This window comes from Anomaloglossus baeobatrachus, unplaced genomic scaffold (assembly GCF_048569485.1).
Source record: "Anomaloglossus baeobatrachus isolate aAnoBae1 unplaced genomic scaffold, aAnoBae1.hap1 Scaffold_322, whole genome shotgun sequence".
Taxonomy (NCBI): Eukaryota; Metazoa; Chordata; class Amphibia; order Anura; family Aromobatidae; genus Anomaloglossus; species Anomaloglossus baeobatrachus.
Window position 1 is genome coordinate 44,146 of NW_027442614.1, and position 17,097 is coordinate 61,242.

The 17,097-nt window shown below is 46.2% G+C and overlaps 11 non-coding genes across 11 annotated transcripts; all 11 read right to left on the reverse strand.

Annotated features, from left to right (window-relative positions):
• Nucleotides 1-672: 672 nt before the first annotated feature.
• Nucleotides 673-863, reverse strand: LOC142269790 (U2 spliceosomal RNA). The gene has a single exon (XR_012735196.1). It is a non-coding gene; the product is annotated as a U2 spliceosomal RNA (small nuclear RNA).
• Nucleotides 864-2,250: 1,387 nt separating this feature from the next.
• On the reverse strand, nt 2,251-2,441 carry LOC142269791 (U2 spliceosomal RNA). The gene has a single exon (XR_012735197.1). It is a non-coding gene; the product is annotated as a U2 spliceosomal RNA (small nuclear RNA).
• A 1,387-nt stretch (nt 2,442-3,828) lies between these two features.
• LOC142269792 (U2 spliceosomal RNA) lies at nt 3,829-4,019 on the reverse strand. Its single transcript, XR_012735198.1, has one exon. It is a non-coding gene; the product is annotated as a U2 spliceosomal RNA (small nuclear RNA).
• A 1,387-nt stretch (nt 4,020-5,406) lies between these two features.
• On the reverse strand, nt 5,407-5,597 carry LOC142269794 (U2 spliceosomal RNA). Its single transcript, XR_012735199.1, has one exon. It is a non-coding gene; the product is annotated as a U2 spliceosomal RNA (small nuclear RNA).
• Nucleotides 5,598-6,984: 1,387 nt separating this feature from the next.
• On the reverse strand, nt 6,985-7,175 carry LOC142269795 (U2 spliceosomal RNA). The gene has a single exon (XR_012735200.1). It is a non-coding gene; the product is annotated as a U2 spliceosomal RNA (small nuclear RNA).
• A 1,387-nt stretch (nt 7,176-8,562) lies between these two features.
• Nucleotides 8,563-8,753, reverse strand: LOC142269796 (U2 spliceosomal RNA). The gene has a single exon (XR_012735201.1). It is a non-coding gene; the product is annotated as a U2 spliceosomal RNA (small nuclear RNA).
• A 1,387-nt stretch (nt 8,754-10,140) lies between these two features.
• On the reverse strand, nt 10,141-10,331 carry LOC142269797 (U2 spliceosomal RNA). The gene has a single exon (XR_012735202.1). It is a non-coding gene; the product is annotated as a U2 spliceosomal RNA (small nuclear RNA).
• A 1,387-nt stretch (nt 10,332-11,718) lies between these two features.
• On the reverse strand, nt 11,719-11,909 carry LOC142269799 (U2 spliceosomal RNA). Its single transcript, XR_012735204.1, has one exon. It is a non-coding gene; the product is annotated as a U2 spliceosomal RNA (small nuclear RNA).
• Nucleotides 11,910-13,296: 1,387 nt separating this feature from the next.
• On the reverse strand, nt 13,297-13,487 carry LOC142269800 (U2 spliceosomal RNA). The gene has a single exon (XR_012735205.1). It is a non-coding gene; the product is annotated as a U2 spliceosomal RNA (small nuclear RNA).
• A 1,387-nt stretch (nt 13,488-14,874) lies between these two features.
• LOC142269801 (U2 spliceosomal RNA) lies at nt 14,875-15,065 on the reverse strand. The gene has a single exon (XR_012735206.1). It is a non-coding gene; the product is annotated as a U2 spliceosomal RNA (small nuclear RNA).
• A 1,387-nt stretch (nt 15,066-16,452) lies between these two features.
• Nucleotides 16,453-16,643, reverse strand: LOC142269802 (U2 spliceosomal RNA). Its single transcript, XR_012735207.1, has one exon. It is a non-coding gene; the product is annotated as a U2 spliceosomal RNA (small nuclear RNA).
• Between the last annotated feature and the right edge of the window lie 454 nt (nt 16,644-17,097).

Sequence of the window (17,097 nt, forward strand, 5' to 3'; positions counted from 1 at the left end):
AGCCGTTTAAGTGTACTTATTGAAAGTAGTAATTCTTTCATAGGCCGCCCTTTCTTAGTATTTGACGTTCCTTATATTGCGGTATGAGGCTTCGCAGTAGGTTGCAAACATTCATCACCCATGACTGTCCCCAATTGAGCTCAGAAGCTCAATGTCTATCATGACCTCTCTTTTAGAATGTCCAAGAGCAAGCAAACTATTCCTCCAGGAGAGGGCGCCAACAGACTACTAAAGAGATCATCATTACTCAAAGAAAACCCCAAAAACCAATGCATGATAGGAATAAACAGGTAACTTTCTTTGGAGTGGAAGCGGAGAGATCGCACCAGATGCCAATTCTAGATCTTATCACACCTGTGGTCACTGCAGCAGCAGGTGAATCCACTTTGTCCAAAAGGGATCTATTCCATTCAATTGCAAATGATCTAGATAAGACAGAGAACTGCAGCACGGGGACATAGCCGAGTTGGTCAGGTTGAGTGGTGATGAGTTTGCTATTTGGATGAATAAAGAAAGTCAAAAGTGTGAAAGATAAAAAACAAAAGGAGGAAGTGTGAAAAGTGAATGGGCCAAATTGAGGTGCATATGAAGACGTATGCTTTCTTCCAATTCATTAAATCGGGCTAATATGAATCAGGTGAATTGAGTTCTGCTTTTGGAAACTGGGTTAAGAAGGGGTGCACCGTTCCTGGAGGTACTGCAATACCAGGTCAATGCGTGGAGTGGACAGAGCAAGCTCTTTTTCCATCTCCCTGTTCTAAAAATCCATTTAATATATGGTCCCCAGATAGGGGACGTATCAGATATTAAACTGATAAGAACAGATACTACACTTGATCTTAGCCAAAAGGCCGAGAAGCGATAACCAGAATTGGTTTGGGCCTCGAGTGGCACCCTGGCCTATGCCGGACACATCTTAGGGAGAGAGAGCGAGAGGGAGACAAACCCACGCCTACACAAGACATTTTGTCACCCAAGCCAACCCTTGAAAAGGCTGCTTTGCAGAGCAAAAACAAGAAGAATGGTGCGTTTTGCAGCCGCCGCCCACTGCAATGAATCTGAATAACTCCTCCTTTAGGGCGCAAGCAACTCCCCTCCCCCTTGCAGTCTTTCCAATTCACGATACAAAAAGACGGACAGGACAGGTTGCCTGACTTTCCGTCACTGCCACCCTTTGCCATCCTTACCCGTAGAAAGCCCTTTCATCATCCCCAAACCCTAATCTTTTCCCTTTCCTTCCCAGCCCCCAAACCCTGCCCTCTGTACCTTTCTCACCACCCGCTTCCCTTCTCCTGTCATCCCCCTACCACCCGGGAAAAAAAGAGATTGCCCCCTCCTTCCACTAGCCCACCCTCCCACCCAAAGAACAACTTCTTCTGCGCAGCTTGTTTTCTAGGCAGCAGCGCTATTGTGATGTCATCGGGGGGCATTGTGACAAGCCGCCAGTGTTCCGTCTCTTCATGTTGTGCACAGTTCAAACGGAAAATACATCAACAGGCAGACTACAGAAAAGCTTACTATCAAAGGTTAGAGGGGGGCTTTCTCAGAGGGCTTTTTACAGTTTTTCTATTCCCAATTAGCCGTTTAAGTGTACTTATTGAAAGTAGTAATTCTTTCATAGGCCGCCCTTTCTTAGTATTTGACGTTCCTTATATTGCGGTATGAGGCTTCGCAGTAGGTTGCAAACATTCATCACCCATGACTGTCCCCAATTGAGCTCAGAAGCTCAATGTCTATCATGACCTCTCTTTTAGAATGTCCAAGAGCAAGCAAACTATTCCTCCAGGAGAGGGCGCCAACAGACTACTAAAGAGATCATCATTACTCAAAGAAAACCCCAAAAACCAATGCATGATAGGAATAAACAGGTAACTTTCTTTGGAGTGGAAGCGGAGAGATCGCACCAGATGCCAATTCTAGATCTTATCACACCTGTGGTCACTGCAGCAGCAGGTGAATCCACTTTGTCCAAAAGGGATCTATTCCATTCAATTGCAAATGATCTAGATAAGACAGAGAACTGCAGCACGGGGACATAGCCGAGTTGGTCAGGTTGAGTGGTGATGAGTTTGCTATTTGGATGAATAAAGAAAGTCAAAAGTGTGAAAGATAAAAAACAAAAGGAGGAAGTGTGAAAAGTGAATGGGCCAAATTGAGGTGCATATGAAGACGTATGCTTTCTTCCAATTCATTAAATCGGGCTAATATGAATCAGGTGAATTGAGTTCTGCTTTTGGAAACTGGGTTAAGAAGGGGTGCACCGTTCCTGGAGGTACTGCAATACCAGGTCAATGCGTGGAGTGGACAGAGCAAGCTCTTTTTCCATCTCCCTGTTCTAAAAATCCATTTAATATATGGTCCCCAGATAGGGGACGTATCAGATATTAAACTGATAAGAACAGATACTACACTTGATCTTAGCCAAAAGGCCGAGAAGCGATAACCAGAATTGGTTTGGGCCTCGAGTGGCACCCTGGCCTATGCCGGACACATCTTAGGGAGAGAGAGCGAGAGGGAGACAAACCCACGCCTACACAAGACATTTTGTCACCCAAGCCAACCCTTGAAAAGGCTGCTTTGCAGAGCAAAAACAAGAAGAATGGTGCGTTTTGCAGCCGCCGCCCACTGCAATGAATCTGAATAACTCCTCCTTTAGGGCGCAAGCAACTCCCCTCCCCCTTGCAGTCTTTCCAATTCACGATACAAAAAGACGGACAGGACAGGTTGCCTGACTTTCCGTCACTGCCACCCTTTGCCATCCTTACCCGTAGAAAGCCCTTTCATCATCCCCAAACCCTAATCTTTTCCCTTTCCTTCCCAGCCCCCAAACCCTGCCCTCTGTACCTTTCTCACCACCCGCTTCCCTTCTCCTGTCATCCCCCTACCACCCGGGAAAAAAAGAGATTGCCCCCTCCTTCCACTAGCCCACCCTCCCACCCAAAGAACAACTTCTTCTGCGCAGCTTGTTTTCTAGGCAGCAGCGCTATTGTGATGTCATCGGGGGGCATTGTGACAAGCCGCCAGTGTTCCGTCTCTTCATGTTGTGCACAGTTCAAACGGAAAATACATCAACAGGCAGACTACAGAAAAGCTTACTATCAAAGGTTAGAGGGGGGCTTTCTCAGAGGGCTTTTTACAGTTTTTCTATTCCCAATTAGCCGTTTAAGTGTACTTATTGAAAGTAGTAATTCTTTCATAGGCCGCCCTTTCTTAGTATTTGACGTTCCTTATATTGCGGTATGAGGCTTCGCAGTAGGTTGCAAACATTCATCACCCATGACTGTCCCCAATTGAGCTCAGAAGCTCAATGTCTATCATGACCTCTCTTTTAGAATGTCCAAGAGCAAGCAAACTATTCCTCCAGGAGAGGGCGCCAACAGACTACTAAAGAGATCATCATTACTCAAAGAAAACCCCAAAAACCAATGCATGATAGGAATAAACAGGTAACTTTCTTTGGAGTGGAAGCGGAGAGATCGCACCAGATGCCAATTCTAGATCTTATCACACCTGTGGTCACTGCAGCAGCAGGTGAATCCACTTTGTCCAAAAGGGATCTATTCCATTCAATTGCAAATGATCTAGATAAGACAGAGAACTGCAGCACGGGGACATAGCCGAGTTGGTCAGGTTGAGTGGTGATGAGTTTGCTATTTGGATGAATAAAGAAAGTCAAAAGTGTGAAAGATAAAAAACAAAAGGAGGAAGTGTGAAAAGTGAATGGGCCAAATTGAGGTGCATATGAAGACGTATGCTTTCTTCCAATTCATTAAATCGGGCTAATATGAATCAGGTGAATTGAGTTCTGCTTTTGGAAACTGGGTTAAGAAGGGGTGCACCGTTCCTGGAGGTACTGCAATACCAGGTCAATGCGTGGAGTGGACAGAGCAAGCTCTTTTTCCATCTCCCTGTTCTAAAAATCCATTTAATATATGGTCCCCAGATAGGGGACGTATCAGATATTAAACTGATAAGAACAGATACTACACTTGATCTTAGCCAAAAGGCCGAGAAGCGATAACCAGAATTGGTTTGGGCCTCGAGTGGCACCCTGGCCTATGCCGGACACATCTTAGGGAGAGAGAGCGAGAGGGAGACAAACCCACGCCTACACAAGACATTTTGTCACCCAAGCCAACCCTTGAAAAGGCTGCTTTGCAGAGCAAAAACAAGAAGAATGGTGCGTTTTGCAGCCGCCGCCCACTGCAATGAATCTGAATAACTCCTCCTTTAGGGCGCAAGCAACTCCCCTCCCCCTTGCAGTCTTTCCAATTCACGATACAAAAAGACGGACAGGACAGGTTGCCTGACTTTCCGTCACTGCCACCCTTTGCCATCCTTACCCGTAGAAAGCCCTTTCATCATCCCCAAACCCTAATCTTTTCCCTTTCCTTCCCAGCCCCCAAACCCTGCCCTCTGTACCTTTCTCACCACCCGCTTCCCTTCTCCTGTCATCCCCCTACCACCCGGGAAAAAAAGAGATTGCCCCCTCCTTCCACTAGCCCACCCTCCCACCCAAAGAACAACTTCTTCTGCGCAGCTTGTTTTCTAGGCAGCAGCGCTATTGTGATGTCATCGGGGGGCATTGTGACAAGCCGCCAGTGTTCCGTCTCTTCATGTTGTGCACAGTTCAAACGGAAAATACATCAACAGGCAGACTACAGAAAAGCTTACTATCAAAGGTTAGAGGGGGGCTTTCTCAGAGGGCTTTTTACAGTTTTTCTATTCCCAATTAGCCGTTTAAGTGTACTTATTGAAAGTAGTAATTCTTTCATAGGCCGCCCTTTCTTAGTATTTGACGTTCCTTATATTGCGGTATGAGGCTTCGCAGTAGGTTGCAAACATTCATCACCCATGACTGTCCCCAATTGAGCTCAGAAGCTCAATGTCTATCATGACCTCTCTTTTAGAATGTCCAAGAGCAAGCAAACTATTCCTCCAGGAGAGGGCGCCAACAGACTACTAAAGAGATCATCATTACTCAAAGAAAACCCCAAAAACCAATGCATGATAGGAATAAACAGGTAACTTTCTTTGGAGTGGAAGCGGAGAGATCGCACCAGATGCCAATTCTAGATCTTATCACACCTGTGGTCACTGCAGCAGCAGGTGAATCCACTTTGTCCAAAAGGGATCTATTCCATTCAATTGCAAATGATCTAGATAAGACAGAGAACTGCAGCACGGGGACATAGCCGAGTTGGTCAGGTTGAGTGGTGATGAGTTTGCTATTTGGATGAATAAAGAAAGTCAAAAGTGTGAAAGATAAAAAACAAAAGGAGGAAGTGTGAAAAGTGAATGGGCCAAATTGAGGTGCATATGAAGACGTATGCTTTCTTCCAATTCATTAAATCGGGCTAATATGAATCAGGTGAATTGAGTTCTGCTTTTGGAAACTGGGTTAAGAAGGGGTGCACCGTTCCTGGAGGTACTGCAATACCAGGTCAATGCGTGGAGTGGACAGAGCAAGCTCTTTTTCCATCTCCCTGTTCTAAAAATCCATTTAATATATGGTCCCCAGATAGGGGACGTATCAGATATTAAACTGATAAGAACAGATACTACACTTGATCTTAGCCAAAAGGCCGAGAAGCGATAACCAGAATTGGTTTGGGCCTCGAGTGGCACCCTGGCCTATGCCGGACACATCTTAGGGAGAGAGAGCGAGAGGGAGACAAACCCACGCCTACACAAGACATTTTGTCACCCAAGCCAACCCTTGAAAAGGCTGCTTTGCAGAGCAAAAACAAGAAGAATGGTGCGTTTTGCAGCCGCCGCCCACTGCAATGAATCTGAATAACTCCTCCTTTAGGGCGCAAGCAACTCCCCTCCCCCTTGCAGTCTTTCCAATTCACGATACAAAAAGACGGACAGGACAGGTTGCCTGACTTTCCGTCACTGCCACCCTTTGCCATCCTTACCCGTAGAAAGCCCTTTCATCATCCCCAAACCCTAATCTTTTCCCTTTCCTTCCCAGCCCCCAAACCCTGCCCTCTGTACCTTTCTCACCACCCGCTTCCCTTCTCCTGTCATCCCCCTACCACCCGGGAAAAAAAGAGATTGCCCCCTCCTTCCACTAGCCCACCCTCCCACCCAAAGAACAACTTCTTCTGCGCAGCTTGTTTTCTAGGCAGCAGCGCTATTGTGATGTCATCGGGGGGCATTGTGACAAGCCGCCAGTGTTCCGTCTCTTCATGTTGTGCACAGTTCAAACGGAAAATACATCAACAGGCAGACTACAGAAAAGCTTACTATCAAATGTTAGAGGGGGGCTTTCTCAGAGGGCTTTTTACAGTTTTTCTATTCCCAATTAGCCGTTTAAGTGTACTTATTGAAAGTAGTAATTCTTTCATAGGCCGCCCTTTCTTAGTATTTGACGTTCCTTATATTGCGGTATGAGGCTTCGCAGTAGGTTGCAAACATTCATCACCCATGACTGTCCCCAATTGAGCTCAGAAGCTCAATGTCTATCATGACCTCTCTTTTAGAATGTCCAAGAGCAAGCAAACTATTCCTCCAGGAGAGGGCGCCAACAGACTACTAAAGAGATCATCATTACTCAAAGAAAACCCCAAAAACCAATGCATGATAGGAATAAACAGGTAACTTTCTTTGGAGTGGAAGCGGAGAGATCGCACCAGATGCCAATTCTAGATCTTATCACACCTGTGGTCACTGCAGCAGCAGGTGAATCCACTTTGTCCAAAAGGGATCTATTCCATTCAATTGCAAATGATCTAGATAAGACAGAGAACTGCAGCACGGGGACATAGCCGAGTTGGTCAGGTTGAGTGGTGATGAGTTTGCTATTTGGATGAATAAAGAAAGTCAAAAGTGTGAAAGATAAAAAACAAAAGGAGGAAGTGTGAAAAGTGAATGGGCCAAATTGAGGTGCATATGAAGACGTATGCTTTCTTCCAATTCATTAAATCGGGCTAATATGAATCAGGTGAATTGAGTTCTGCTTTTGGAAACTGGGTTAAGAAGGGGTGCACCGTTCCTGGAGGTACTGCAATACCAGGTCAATGCGTGGAGTGGACAGAGCAAGCTCTTTTTCCATCTCCCTGTTCTAAAAATCCATTTAATATATGGTCCCCAGATAGGGGACGTATCAGATATTAAACTGATAAGAACAGATACTACACTTGATCTTAGCCAAAAGGCCGAGAAGCGATAACCAGAATTGGTTTGGGCCTCGAGTGGCACCCTGGCCTATGCCGGACACATCTTAGGGAGAGAGAGCGAGAGGGAGACAAACCCACGCCTACACAAGACATTTTGTCACCCAAGCCAACCCTTGAAAAGGCTGCTTTGCAGAGCAAAAACAAGAAGAATGGTGCGTTTTGCAGCCGCCGCCCACTGCAATGAATCTGAATAACTCCTCCTTTAGGGCGCAAGCAACTCCCCTCCCCCTTGCAGTCTTTCCAATTCACGATACAAAAAGACGGACAGGACAGGTTGCCTGACTTTCCGTCACTGCCACCCTTTGCCATCCTTACCCGTAGAAAGCCCTTTCATCATCCCCAAACCCTAATCTTTTCCCTTTCCTTCCCAGCCCCCAAACCCTGCCCTCTGTACCTTTCTCACCACCCGCTTCCCTTCTCCTGTCATCCCCCTACCACCCGGGAAAAAAAGAGATTGCCCCCTCCTTCCACTAGCCCACCCTCCCACCCAAAGAACAACTTCTTCTGCGCAGCTTGTTTTCTAGGCAGCAGCGCTATTGTGATGTCATCGGGGGGCATTGTGAAAAGCCGCCAGTGTTCCGTCTCTTCATGTTGTGCACAGTTCAAACGGAAAATACATCAACAGGCAGACTACAGAAAAGCTTACTATCAAAGGTTAGAGGGGGGCTTTCTCAGAGGGCTTTTTACAGTTTTTCTATTCCCAATTAGCCGTTTAAGTGTACTTATTGAAAGTAGTAATTCTTTCATAGGCCGCCCTTTCTTAGTATTTGACGTTCCTTATATTGCGGTATGAGGCTTCGCAGTAGGTTGCAAACATTCATCACCCATGACTGTCCCCAATTGAGCTCAGAAGCTCAATGTCTATCATGACCTCTCTTTTAGAATGTCCAAGAGCAAGCAAACTATTCCTCCAGGAGAGGGCGCCAACAGACTACTAAAGAGATCATCATTACTCAAAGAAAACCCCAAAAACCAATGCATGATAGGAATAAACAGGTAACTTTCTTTGGAGTGGAAGCGGAGAGATCGCACCAGATGCCAATTCTAGATCTTATCACACCTGTGGTCACTGCAGCAGCAGGTGAATCCACTTTGTCCAAAAGGGATCTATTCCATTCAATTGCAAATGATCTAGATAAGACAGAGAACTGCAGCACGGGGACATAGCCGAGTTGGTCAGGTTGAGTGGTGATGAGTTTGCTATTTGGATGAATAAAGAAAGTCAAAAGTGTGAAAGATAAAAAACAAAAGGAGGAAGTGTGAAAAGTGAATGGGCCAAATTGAGGTGCATATGAAGACGTATGCTTTCTTCCAATTCATTAAATCGGGCTAATATGAATCAGGTGAATTGAGTTCTGCTTTTGGAAACTGGGTTAAGAAGGGGTGCACCGTTCCTGGAGGTACTGCAATACCAGGTCAATGCGTGGAGTGGACAGAGCAAGCTCTTTTTCCATCTCCCTGTTCTAAAAATCCATTTAATATATGGTCCCCAGATAGGGGACGTATCAGATATTAAACTGATAAGAACAGATACTACACTTGATCTTAGCCAAAAGGCCGAGAAGCGATAACCAGAATTGGTTTGGGCCTCGAGTGGCACCCTGGCCTATGCCGGACACATCTTAGGGAGAGAGAGCGAGAGGGAGACAAACCCACGCCTACACAAGACATTTTGTCACCCAAGCCAACCCTTGAAAAGGCTGCTTTGCAGAGCAAAAACAAGAAGAATGGTGCGTTTTGCAGCCGCCGCCCACTGCAATGAATCTGAATAACTCCTCCTTTAGGGCGCAAGCAACTCCCCTCCCCCTTGCAGTCTTTCCAATTCACGATACAAAAAGACGGACAGGACAGGTTGCCTGACTTTCCGTCACTGCCACCCTTTGCCATCCTTACCCGTAGAAAGCCCTTTCATCATCCCCAAACCCTAATCTTTTCCCTTTCCTTCCCAGCCCCCAAACCCTGCCCTCTGTACCTTTCTCACCACCCGCTTCCCTTCTCCTGTCATCCCCCTACCACCCGGGAAAAAAAGAGATTGCCCCCTCCTTCCACTAGCCCACCCTCCCACCCAAAGAACAACTTCTTCTGCGCAGCTTGTTTTCTAGGCAGCAGCGCTATTGTGATGTCATCGGGGGGCATTGTGACAAGCCGCCAGTGTTCCGTCTCTTCATGTTGTGCACAGTTCAAACGGAAAATACATCAACAGGCAGACTACAGAAAAGCTTCCTATCAAAGGTTAGAGGGGGGCTTTCTCAGAGGGCTTTTTACAGTTTTTCTATTCCCAATTAGCCGTTTAAGTGTACTTATTGAAAGTAGTAATTCTTTCATAGGCCGCCCTTTCTTAGTATTTGACGTTCCTTATATTGCGGTATGAGGCTTCGCAGTAGGTTGCAAACATTCATCACCCATGACTGTCCCCAATTGAGCTCAGAAGCTCAATGTCTATCATGACCTCTCTTTTAGAATGTCCAAGAGCAAGCAAACTATTCCTCCAGGAGAGGGCGCCAACAGACTACTAAAGAGATCATCATTACTCAAAGAAAACCCCAAAAACCAATGCATGATAGGAATAAACAGGTAACTTTCTTTGGAGTGGAAGCGGAGAGATCGCACCAGATGCCAATTCTAGATCTTATCACACCTGTGGTCACTGCAGCAGCAGGTGAATCCACTTTGTCCAAAAGGGATCTATTCCATTCAATTGCAAATGATCTAGATAAGACAGAGAACTGCAGCACGGGGACATAGCCGAGTTGGTCAGGTTGAGTGGTGATGAGTTTGCTATTTGGATGAATAAAGAAAGTCAAAAGTGTGAAAGATAAAAAACAAAAGGAGGAAGTGTGAAAAGTGAATGGGCCAAATTGAGGTGCATATGAAGACGTATGCTTTCTTCCAATTCATTAAATCGGGCTAATATGAATCAGGTGAATTGAGTTCTGCTTTTGGAAACTGGGTTAAGAAGGGGTGCACCGTTCCTGGAGGTACTGCAATACCAGGTCAATGCGTGGAGTGGACAGAGCAAGCTCTTTTTCCATCTCCCTGTTCTAAAAATCCATTTAATATATGGTCCCCAGATAGGGGACGTATCAGATATTAAACTGATAAGAACAGATACTACACTTGATCTTAGCCAAAAGGCCGAGAAGCGATAACCAGAATTGGTTTGGGCCTCGAGTGGCACCCTGGCCTATGCCGGACACATCTTAGGGAGAGAGAGCGAGAGGGAGACAAACCCACGCCTACACAAGACATTTTGTCACCCAAGCCAACCCTTGAAAAGGCTGCTTTGCAGAGCAAAAACAAGAAGAATGGTGCGTTTTGCAGCCGCCGCCCACTGCAATGAATCTGAATAACTCCTCCTTTAGGGCGCAAGCAACTCCCCTCCCCCTTGCAGTCTTTCCAATTCACGATACAAAAAGACGGACAGGACAGGTTGCCTGACTTTCCGTCACTGCCACCCTTTGCCATCCTTACCCGTAGAAAGCCCTTTCATCATCCCCAAACCCTAATCTTTTCCCTTTCCTTCCCAGCCCCCAAACCCTGCCCTCTGTACCTTTCTCACCACCCGCTTCCCTTCTCCTGTCATCCCCCTACCACCCGGGAAAAAAAGAGATTGCCCCCTCCTTCCACTAGCCCACCCTCCCACCCAAAGAACAACTTCTTCTGCGCAGCTTGTTTTCTAGGCAGCAGCGCTATTGTGATGTCATCGGGGGGCATTGTGACAAGCCGCCAGTGTTCCGTCTCTTCATGTTGTGCACAGTTCAAACGGAAAATACATCAACAGGCAGACTACAGAAAAGCTTACTATCAAAGGTTAGAGGGGGGCTTTCTCAGAGGGCTTTTTACAGTTTTTCTATTCCCAATTAGCCGTTTAAGTGTACTTATTGAAAGTAGTAATTCTTTCATAGGCCGCCCTTTCTTAGTATTTGACGTTCCTTATATTGCGGTATGAGGCTTCGCAGTAGGTTGCAAACATTCATCACCCATGACTGTCCCCAATTGAGCTCAGAAGCTCAATGTCTATCATGACCTCTCTTTTAGAATGTCCAAGAGCAAGCAAACTATTCCTCCAGGAGAGGGCGCCAACAGACTACTAAAGAGATCATCATTACTCAAAGAAAACCCCAAAAACCAATGCATGATAGGAATAAACAGGTAACTTTCTTTGGAGTGGAAGCGGAGAGATCGCACCAGATGCCAATTCTAGATCTTATCACACCTGTGGTCACTGCAGCAGCAGGTGAATCCACTTTGTCCAAAAGGGATCTATTCCATTCAATTGCAAATGATCTAGATAAGACAGAGAACTGCAGCACGGGGACATAGCCGAGTTGGTCAGGTTGAGTGGTGATGAGTTTGCTATTTGGATGAATAAAGAAAGTCAAAAGTGTGAAAGATAAAAAACAAAAGGAGGAAGTGTGAAAAGTGAATGGGCCAAATTGAGGTGCATAAGACGACGTATGCTTTCTTCCAATTCATTAAATCGGGCTAATATGAATCAGGTGAATTGAGTTCTGCTTTTGGAAACTGGGTTAAGAAGGGGTGCACCGTTCCTGGAGGTACTGCAATACCAGGTCAATGCGTGGAGTGGACAGAGCAAGCTCTTTTTCCATCTCCCTGTTCTAAAAATCCATTTAATATATGGTCCCCAGATAGGGGACGTATCAGATATTAAACTGATAAGAACAGATACTACACTTGATCTTAGCCAAAAGGCCGAGAAGCGATAACCAGAATTGGTTTGGGCCTCGAGTGGCACCCTGGCCTATGCCGGACACATCTTAGGGAGAGAGAGCGAGAGGGAGACAAACCCACGCCTACACAAGACATTTTGTCACCCAAGCCAACCCTTGAAAAGGCTGCTTTGCAGAGCAAAAACAAGAAGAATGGTGCGTTTTGCAGCCGCCGCCCACTGCAATGAATCTGAATAACTCCTCCTTTAGGGCGCAAGCAACTCCCCTCCCCCTTGCAGTCTTTCCAATTCACGATACAAAAAGACGGACAGGACAGGTTGCCTGACTTTCCGTCACTGCCACCCTTTGCCATCCTTACCCGTAGAAAGCCCTTTCATCATCCCCAAACCCTAATCTTTTCCCTTTCCTTCCCAGCCCCCAAACCCTGCCCTCTGTACCTTTCTCACCACCCGCTTCCCTTCTCCTGTCATCCCCCTACCACCCGGGAAAAAAAGAGATTGCCCCCTCCTTCCACTAGCCCACCCTCCCACCCAAAGAACAACTTCTTCTGCGCAGCTTGTTTTCTAGGCAGCAGCGCTATTGTGATGTCATCGGGGGGCATTGTGACAAGCCGCCAGTGTTCCGTCTCTTCATGTTGTGCACAGTTCAAACGGAAAATACATCAACAGGCAGACTACAGAAAAGCTTACTATCAAAGGTTAGAGGGGGGCTTTCTCAGAGGGCTTTTTACAGTTTTTCTATTCCCAATTAGCCGTTTAAGTGTACTTATTGAAAGTAGTAATTCTTTCATAGGCCGCCCTTTCTTAGTATTTGACGTTCCTTATATTGCGGTATGAGGCTTCGCAGTAGGTTGCAAACATTCATCACCCATGACTGTCCCCAATTGAGCTCAGAAGCTCAATGTCTATCATGACCTCTCTTTTAGAATGTCCAAGAGCAAGCAAACTATTCCTCCAGGAGAGGGCGCCAACAGACTACTAAAGAGATCATCATTACTCAAAGAAAACCCCAAAAACCAATGCATGATAGGAATAAACAGGTAACTTTCTTTGGAGTGGAAGCGGAGAGATCGCACCAGATGCCAATTCTAGATCTTATCACACCTGTGGTCACTGCAGCAGCAGGTGAATCCACTTTGTCCAAAAGGGATCTATTCCATTCAATTGCAAATGATCTAGATAAGACAGAGAACTGCAGCACGGGGACATAGCCGAGTTGGTCAGGTTGAGTGGTGATGAGTTTGCTATTTGGATGAATAAAGAAAGTCAAAAGTGTGAAAGATAAAAAACAAAAGGAGGAAGTGTGAAAAGTGAATGGGCCAAATTGAGGTGCATATGAAGACGTATGCTTTCTTCCAATTCATTAAATCGGGCTAATATGAATCAGGTGAATTGAGTTCTGCTTTTGGAAACTGGGTTAAGAAGGGGTGCACCGTTCCTGGAGGTACTGCAATACCAGGTCAATGCGTGGAGTGGACAGAGCAAGCTCTTTTTCCATCTCCCTGTTCTAAAAATCCATTTAATATATGGTCCCCAGATAGGGGACGTATCAGATATTAAACTGATAAGAACAGATACTACACTTGATCTTAGCCAAAAGGCCGAGAAGCGATAACCAGAATTGGTTTGGGCCTCGAGTGGCACCCTGGCCTATGCCGGACACATCTTAGGGAGAGAGAGCGAGAGGGAGACAAACCCACGCCTACACAAGACATTTTGTCACCCAAGCCAACCCTTGAAAAGGCTGCTTTGCAGAGCAAAAACAAGAAGAATGGTGCGTTTTGCAGCCGCCGCCCACTGCAATGAATCTGAATAACTCCTCCTTTAGGGCGCAAGCAACTCCCCTCCCCCTTGCAGTCTTTCCAATTCACGATACAAAAAGACGGACAGGACAGGTTGCCTGACTTTCCGTCACTGCCACCCTTTGCCATCCTTACCCGTAGAAAGCCCTTTCATCATCCCCAAACCCTAATCTTTTCCCTTTCCTTCCCAGCCCCCAAACCCTGCCCTCTGTACCTTTCTCACCACCCGCTTCCCTTCTCCTGTCATCCCCCTACCACCCGGGAAAAAAAGAGATTGCCCCCTCCTTCCACTAGCCCACCCTCCCACCCAAAGAACAACTTCTTCTGCGCAGCTTGTTTTCTAGGCAGCAGCGCTATTGTGATGTCATCGGGGGGCATTGTGACAAGCCGCCAGTGTTCCGTCTCTTCATGTTGTGCACAGTTCAAACGGAAAATACATCAACAGGCAGACTACAGAAAAGCTTACTATCAAAGGTTAGAGGGGGGCTTTCTCAGAGGGCTTTTTACAGTTTTTCTATTCCCAATTAGCCGTTTAAGTGTACTTATTGAAAGTAGTAATTCTTTCATAGGCCGCCCTTTCTTAGTATTTGACGTTCCTTATATTGCGGTATGAGGCTTCGCAGTAGGTTGCAAACATTCATCACCCATGACTGTCCCCAATTGAGCTCAGAAGCTCAATGTCTATCATGACCTCTCTTTTAGAATGTCCAAGAGCAAGCAAACTATTCCTCCAGGAGAGGGCGCCAACAGACTACTAAAGAGATCATCATTACTCAAAGAAAACCCCAAAAACCAATGCATGATAGGAATAAACAGGTAACTTTCTTTGGAGTGGAAGCGGAGAGATCGCACCAGATGCCAATTCTAGATCTTATCACACCTGTGGTCACTGCAGCAGCAGGTGAATCCACTTTGTCCAAAAGGGATCTATTCCATTCAATTGCAAATGATCTAGATAAGACAGAGAACTGCAGCACGGGGACATAGCCGAGTTGGTCAGGTTGAGTGGTGATGAGTTTGCTATTTGGATGAATAAAGAAAGTCAAAAGTGTGAAAGATAAAAAACAAAAGGAGGAAGTGTGAAAAGTGAATGGGCCAAATTGAGGTGCATATGAAGACGTATGCTTTCTTCCAATTCATTAAATCGGGCTAATATGAATCAGGTGAATTGAGTTCTGCTTTTGGAAACTGGGTTAAGAAGGGGTGCACCGTTCCTGGAGGTACTGCAATACCAGGTCAATGCGTGGAGTGGACAGAGCAAGCTCTTTTTCCATCTCCCTGTTCTAAAAATCCATTTAATATATGGTCCCCAGATAGGGGACGTATCAGATATTAAACTGATAAGAACAGATACTACACTTGATCTTAGCCAAAAGGCCGAGAAGCGATAACCAGAATTGGTTTGGGCCTCGAGTGGCACCCTGGCCTATGCCGGACACATCTTAGGGAGAGAGAGCGAGAGGGAGACAAACCCACGCCTACACAAGACATTTTGTCACCCAAGCCAACCCTTGAAAAGGCTGCTTTGCAGAGCAAAAACAAGAAGAATGGTGCGTTTTGCAGCCGCCGCCCACTGCAATGAATCTGAATAACTCCTCCTTTAGGGCGCAAGCAACTCCCCTCCCCCTTGCAGTCTTTCCAATTCACGATACAAAAAGACGGACAGGACAGGTTGCCTGACTTTCCGTCACTGCCACCCTTTGCCATCCTTACCCGTAGAAAGCCCTTTCATCATCCCCAAACCCTAATCTTTTCCCTTTCCTTCCCAGCCCCCAAACCCTGCCCTCTGTACCTTTCTCACCACCCGCTTCCCTTCTCCTGTCATCCCCCTACCACCCGGGAAAAAAAGAGATTGCCCCCTCCTTCCACTAGCCCACCCTCCCACCCAAAGAACAACTTCTTCTGCGCAGCTTGTTTTCTAGGCAGCAGCGCTATTGTGATGTCATCGGGGGGCATTGTGACAAGCCGCCAGTGTTCCGTCTCTTCATGTTGTGCACAGTTCAAACGGAAAATACATCAACAGGCAGACTACAGAAAAGCTTACTATCAAAGGTTAGAGGGGGGCTTTCTCAGAGGGCTTTTTACAGTTTTTCTATTCCCAATTAGCCGTTTAAGTGTACTTATTGAAAGTAGTAATTCTTTCATAGGCCGCCCTTTCTTAGTATTTGACGTTCCTTATATTGCGGTATGAGGCTTCGCAGTAGGTTGCAAACATTCATCACCCATGACTGTCCCCAATTGAGCTCAGAAGCTCAATGTCTATCATGACCTCTCTTTTAGAATGTCCAAGAGCAAGCAAACTATTCCTCCAGGAGAGGGCGCCAACAGACTACTAAAGAGATCATCATTACTCAAAGAAAACCCCAAAAACCAATGCATGATAGGAATAAACAGGTAACTTTCTTTGGAGTGGAAGCGGAGAGATCGCACCAGATGCCAATTCTAGATCTTATCACACCTGTGGTCACTGCAGCAGCAGGTGAATCCACTTTGTCCAAAAGGGATCTATTCCATTCAATTGCAAATGATCTAGATAAGACAGAGAACTGCAGCACGGGGACATAGCCGAGTTGGTCAGGTTGAGTGGTGATGAGTTTGCTATTTGGATGAATAAAGAAAGTCAAAAGTGTGAAAGATAAAAAACAAAAGGAGGAAGTGTGAAAAGTGAATGGGCCAAATTGAGGTGCATATGAAGACGTATGCTTTCTTCCAATTCATTAAATCGGGCTAATATGAATCAGGTGAATTGAGTTCTGCTTTTGGAAACTGGGTTAAGAAGGGGTGCACCGTTCCTGGAGGTACTGCAATACCAGGTCAATGCGTGGAGTGGACAGAGCAAGCTCTTTTTCCATCTCCCTGTTCTAAAAATCCATTTAATATATGGTCCCCAGATAGGGGACGTATCAGATATTAAACTGATAAGAACAGATACTACACTTGATCTTAGCCAAAAGGCCGAGAAGCGATAACCAGAATTGGTTTGGGCCTCGAGTGGCACCCTGGCCTATGCCGGACACATCTTAGGGAGAGAGAGCGAGAGGGAGACAAACCCACGCCTACACAAGACATTTTGTCACCCAAGCCAACCCTTGAAAAGGCTGCTTTGCAGAGCAAAAACAAGAAGAATGGTGCGTTTTGCAGCCGCCGCCCACTGCAATGAATCTGAATAACTCCTCCTTTAGGGCGCAAGCAACTCCCCTCCCCCTTGCAGTCTTTCCAATTCACGATACAAAAAGACGGACAGGACAGGTTGCCTGACTTTCCGTCACTGCCACCCTTTGCCATCCTTACCCGTAGAAAGCCCTTTCATCATCCCCAAACCCTAATCTTTTCCCTTTCCTTCCCAGCCCCCAAACCCTGCCCTCTGTACCTTTCTCACCACCCGCTTCCCTTCTCCTGTCATCCCCCTACCACCCGGGAA